The following is a 6,433-nucleotide window of genomic DNA, read 5'->3' as shown; positions in this document are numbered from 1 at the left end:
CAACTACCCATGAACTAATTGCCAAGCACGTGAATGAGACCATCAACCACTAGCCGATGGAACATGCGTAAGTGAGCCCAGCTGAGGTCATCAGAACTGCCCAGGTGGGCCCAGCCGACGATGTCAACCCACTAAAGCTTGAGTTAATGAAACGGCTATTATTTTAAGGCATTAAATTTGGGGATGGTTTGTTACACAGCTAACTCCTAAAGGGCCAGGAGATAAAAATGTCATAAAATTTTAGAATCCTTTGAGTATCCATGCTTTAAAGCAGAGAGCTTATATAAATATAATCAAGTATGAATTTATCCAAATGCAAATGAATGAAGATGTGGTATGTCAGGAAGTAGATTGAAAAGAAAGGCAAAACTTATACTGAACAATAAAAATGCCTAATCAAGTTGATTCAACCCCTAAAAAAAAGAAACGAAAGTATAAAATAAAAGCATTGAAAAGCATGGATGCTTAGATTGTACTAATAATGGGGTTTGATTATAAGCATATCTAATTTCTCTAATATTAAATTAAAGCAGTTCTAAAGACATGTGGTACACTAGATATAAAAACAGGAATTATTATCACAAATTTCTCCTGAGCTTTGCTTCCATTATCATCATTAGTGAGAAATAATTTACTTCTCTGCTCAACCCCTCGTCTTGTTCCCAGAGGACGACTTCCGAAAGCCTTTATTAAGTACTTCGAGTAGACTCAGAAAGATAAGAACTTTGGTCCAAGATAAGAATAGTGTACAACCTGGGATAGATACGAGTCTCTTCCTGTCCCCAAATCTCTCTCATGGAAAATACAACCATACAGTGATATACATGGTAAGGTATTTCAAAGCACTTACGTGTCATCTATTGAAATTTCATTGCTGTACTTGGAAGGGAGGTGTTATCCTCTTTGTGCAGGTGAGAAAGTTTAGACCATGCAAGTTGGCCGGTGTCCAGTCTCTCGCCCCCTAGACATTAGCGGTTCCAGACACAGCCAACTGCCTCAGATTGCTAAATGGCTGGAAAACTCCCTCCTAGCTTTTAATTCTTCATTAAAGAAGTGCTTTGGAGAGTTACGTGAAAAGGCCAATTGTGCTAGTAGAAGTTACTCATCCCAGATGTCAGCTCTCCAGTCCCTTGACAGACAGTAGGTTTCACCTGTGCCGGGAGCCATCTCCATCATGCAGCTGCCCCTGCTGGACCTCACCGTTAATTCACACTCTTGCATTTTCATCAGCCTTCCTGTCCTTGCTGCTGTGCACTTCTAATAGCTCTAAGACGATTCGGTCAAATATGCATTTTTATAAATATGGAGGTAATTATTTTTTGCTAAATTAATTTGTTCTGCATTTGCCAACCTAAAAGTTTTTTTTGAAGGAAAACAAAAGAGCACAGAGAGCTAAATTTTAATTTTTGGACACACAGACCATGTTCCCCCAGAAATCTAATTTTCTAGATTAATGAATCATATCAGATATTATAAATTAGAAATGACTTTTACAGCATGGAAAACAATGTGAATATATTAAAGTTGCTTATTGAAGAAGACATTGTCATACCCAAGTGTCACACACGCTTAAACAGAGCTTTGTGTTTTTTAGGCTCAGTTGAATTTGTTCTCTGCAATTAGAAATTTTCTCTTGGGCTTTTCAAAGGCCTAGGGTTTCCCCCCATTCCTTCTTATTTCTTAGAATTTTAAGAAGGAACTGAACCATATGGAAGTGCTGAAATATCAAAACATTCAGTTCAACAGCCCATTTATGCAATAACAATAGTATTTTACATTCATTATCACATCATTATTTCCAAAGCGTGACTGCACATGTGATTTTATTTGATCCACATAGATTTCTAAAGCATTTACAGGGAACCAGGCTATAGGGTAGGGAAAAACTGGCATTTTATCTCCATTTTTTGAACAGGAGCATTCAGGCAGAAAGCTTAGGGAATTTGCTAGCCACAAGGGTATTAGCCCTGTTCCCACCAATCCATCTTTCTCCCTTGCAGCCTGCAGGTTAAGTTTATACTACCCCACAGCAGGGAGAAGAACTTTTTCTGGTTCTTGCCAAGCCACTACTGCCTCATCTTGGAGAGGTAGTGGGAAAAGCCAAGGGCAGGATACTAGGAGACCTGGCTTCCCCTTCAGCCCCATCTAAACCACCTACATTCATTTCTTAGACTTCAGTGTCTCAAAATGGGAAGAGGGTATCTGCTGTGTCTAATGCAATGGTATTTGGAGATTGACCTTTGGGAGACAATTAGGTTTAGATGTGAGTTCGTGAGGATGGGACCCTCATGATGTGATTTGTACCCTTATAAGAGGAGATACCAGAGCGCTCGCGCTCGCTCTCACTCTCTCTCTCTCTCTCTCTCTCTCTCTCCCCTCCTTCACCCCCCACCCCCCTGCAAATGAGGACACAATGGGAAGACACATATGTAAGCCAGCAATCATGCTCTCACCCAAAAACAAATCAGCCAAAATCTTGACCTTGGACTACGGTCTCCAGAACAGTGAGAAAACAAACTTCTGCTGTTTAACCACCAAGTCTATGGTAGCTTGTTGTAGAAGCCCAAACAGACCAAGACAGGAGTTAAGAACCCAGACTCCAAATTCAGGTTAGTTTGCTTAAATTGCATTTTCTGACTTACCAAACAAATGGCCTTGGGAATAATTTTAAACCTCTCTTGTCCTTACTTTTTTCATCTGCTAAAAAGAGATCTTAATGGTTCCTACCTCAGAGGATTGTCATGTAGATTAATGAACTGTAGAATGTAAAATAACCCAGGACCTGACAGTTGAACATCTTATAAATCTTAGCTATTGTCATTATTTATATTGTTAGACAGGAGCTTTTGTTACATTATTCCCTTGCTCAATAAGCTTTCATGTTTTCCTATTAACTACAGCATAAACCACAAAATCATGCTTCCCGGCATCTGGTGCACAACTTCTTTTCTTTTCTAGATTTATGTTTCACAATGGCCTGACATGAGCCCTCTGCCCTGTCGTGACTGTTAATGTGCAGTCCTCCACCACACCGTGTGCTTTTCTGTCCCTGTGCCTTTGCACTTGCCAGTTTCCCTGCCTGGAACTCTCTACTTTCCATACTCTCCTCTACTCATCTTAATCCTATGCAGCCTTTGAGAGTCTGGCCTAAATCTCTTGTGGTAGGCAGAATAATATCCCCCTGTACATGTCCACTTCCTAATTCCTAAAACCTGTGAATATGTTACCTTTCCTGGCAATAAAAGGACTTTGCAGATGTGATTAAGATTAAGGATCCTGAGGTGGGGAGATTTTCCTGGGTGGACCCAATGTAATCACAATGTTTCTTGTAAGAGCAAAGCAAGAAGTCAAAGTCAGAAGAAGATGTGATGACAGCGCAGAGATCAAAGTGATATGAGGCCGCAAGCCCCAATGATTGTGGGTGGGATTTAGAACCTAGAAAAGACAAGGAAAGATATTCTCCCCTAGAGCCTCCAGAAGGAAGACGATATGCTGTCCAGTTTGCGACTCCAGATCTCTGGAACTATAAGAGAATACACTTCTTGTTTTAAGTCATTACGTTTATGGCTACTTGTTACAGCGGCAACAGAAAACTAATACATCTCTCTTTGACCATAGAGTCTTTCCTAATTGCTTCTCTAAGCTCCTTTGGCAAAAGTCCTTACTGCTTAATTTGAGTTCATGCTAACCATTTGCCCTGAGCTCTGTTTCTCACTCTCTATGCTGCACTTCTATGAACAGTAAACAACACATCCCTGACTCCCTTGTGATTGGCTTAGGTTCTTCCAATGAGGACCACGGGGAAGATGTTGGAAGGTGTATTCGGCAGTGTTGCAGGCGGCAGTATCAAGAACCACATTGGTGTCAGGAACTGTGTTAATGGTGGTGACAATGGCAGCAGCAGTTCCAGCACTGGCAGTTGTAGCAGAAGCAGCAGTGGCCTGGGGGTACGGGCTTCTGGGTCATGCTCAGGCAGCTGGACTCCAACTGCAGGAGCTTTAGTGGCACGGCTCACTGGCATCCGGGTAATTTTTGCTCTAAGGACCCAGAGATAATACTAGTTTCCTGCAAATACTATAAATCACTTTATTTTCCCTTCTGTTAAACCTTATAATCAATTCCTATATTAAATATCTTCTGCGTAATAGACATAAAGTAATTTCCGTTTTCCTGATTGAACCCTGAATGATATAGCTTCTGACCCAATCTTCAGTATTACAGCTGTATTTTCATGCGTGCACCTCGTATATTCCATACTCGTTGGTAAGTTCTTTGAGAACAAGGACACTATGTTAAGCACAATGGTAGAGTGTGGCGTATTGTGAAAATCATTGCTAGATGCCACAACAAACCCACAAAATCCAGGTGGTTTAACACAATAAAGGCTGGTGAGGATACTACTCCATTTGGTGACTCAGGGATTCTGCCTCCCTCAGTCTGTGCCACATCATGTCGGCATATGTCTTCTGAGTGTGCCATATCAGGGAAGAGAGGGATGAAAGACTCTCATCAAAACATAAGTGTTTTGGTACAGAAATGACTCATCACTTCTCACTTGCAGGATTCATTCATTTGACCAATTTCAATGGCAAGGGAGGTTGGGGAATACAGGGGGCACATGGATTTTTGTTAAATACTTAATGTCTCAGCCACATGGAAATTGTCAATTAGACAGAATTGAGTTCAAATCTGCGTTCGTGTCTCTTACTAGTTGTGGGGACTTGGACAAATTACTTAACGCCTCTGAGCCTTAATTTTCTATCTTTAATAGTTTTCGACTTTCAGGGTTGTCGTAAATATTAATTGAAATGGTGGTGGTGGTGATAAGATGATGATGATGATGATGATGATGATGATGATGATGATGAAAGTGCTTACAGTGTGCAGGCAGGTTACATACATAACCCCATCTCATTCAATTTTCAAACTATTTCTACGAGGTACTAAAACATCCCCATTTTACAAAGAGAAACTGAGGTATAGAAATGAACTTGCTTGAAAGCACACAGCTACACAGTGACAGCTGGTGTTCGAAACCATAGCTGATTGACTTTAAAGTCCACATTCTTTCCCCTACACTTTAAGCAAATGTCATAAACTCCTAAGCTCTTACTCTGTGGCAATCCTGGATTCTGCAACACTTATCAAAATAACAGCAATAATCGCTTATTGTTTATATAGTACTTAGTATGGGCTAAACATTCTTAGTTCTTTATATTTATTAACTCATTTAATCATTTTAATTTCTTCACTTTGAAAAGAAACAATACAAGTAAATGACTTTCCCAAGATCACAGAGCTAGTTAGTGACTCATTAAAGAGTTAGTGAGATAATTCTATGGTTGATGAGCTCTGAGAGCTACCATTTGTGGTATCCCCCTTTTGGAGAGTCACGATATAGAATTACTATTTTTGATAATTAGACATCCTGTCCTAATAAAACCCAAGTATTTCTAAGTATATTTGCCCATGGTTTGCTTTGTCTTTCCTTCTAGCATGTGGAGGCACTAGTTGCTTGGACCTTTGGCTGGGAAAGTCTAGACTAGATGGTCCACATCAATCAGTCTTCGCAGCGCTTCGAGGAAAGAATCTGGTGTTTGTGCTTCTAAAAAGACCCAATGAGAGTGGACCTATGAGTTACAAACTGGGTGACAATTCATAGTCTGACTGCCCTTTCTTCTGTACAAGCATAAAACATTACCTTCTCTCCCTTGAGCAATGGTTATATCTTGCCATTTTGAGAAAATTCCATCAATTTTCCTGTCAGACCCATTCCCTGAAGCATTGACCTTTAGTGAGAAGCCCTTAAGAGAAGCTTTCACTGTGAAATGGAGACCTGGGGCTGACCCCAGCAGCGTGCATCATTCTTCTACATGGCCTGCAGAGCTCAGGTGACGTTCAGGTCTGCTCCAGATGAGGCTGGGTGTGATCTACTAGTCATTTCTCACTGAGCTCTTCAGCTGGCAGAAAATGAGCATGAGGAGGAGAAATATTGCTCAGGACCTTGATCGAATGGGAGGGGAGGGACTATGGAAATAACAAATGCCCATGCATTATTTATCACTATTATTGCTTGGCAGAAACAGCTTCATTCCATTGACTTCTCACTTTTAAATGAGCTGGGAAGGGGGCCAAGTTTGTTTTTCAGATTCCCCTGAGAGAATGTGAGTGAGTCCATGACATTTGTATTGCATTAACGCACAGAGGTTTTCTTTTGTTTCTTCTGAATGATACAAGAGGAAATGAAACTCTATCTTAAGTTGAGCTCAGGTTTGCTGGCAGACCCTTATTAGATATTTCTTTCAGCATAGGAAGCATAAGGAACCCCGAAACCCAAAAAATCAGAGCAAAGGAAGAATGGAAGATAAAATGTCATTCTACCAAATCCCCTGGAAACCTGGCCAAATATATAAAAGTAGTGTTATGAAACATT

This window comes from Rousettus aegyptiacus, unplaced genomic scaffold (assembly GCF_014176215.1).
Source record: "Rousettus aegyptiacus isolate mRouAeg1 unplaced genomic scaffold, mRouAeg1.p scaffold_m13_p_6, whole genome shotgun sequence".
Classification (NCBI taxonomy): domain Eukaryota; kingdom Metazoa; phylum Chordata; class Mammalia; order Chiroptera; family Pteropodidae; genus Rousettus; species Rousettus aegyptiacus.
The sequence above is the reverse complement of the archived record's forward strand: the minus strand, read 5'-3'. Positions refer to the sequence as shown.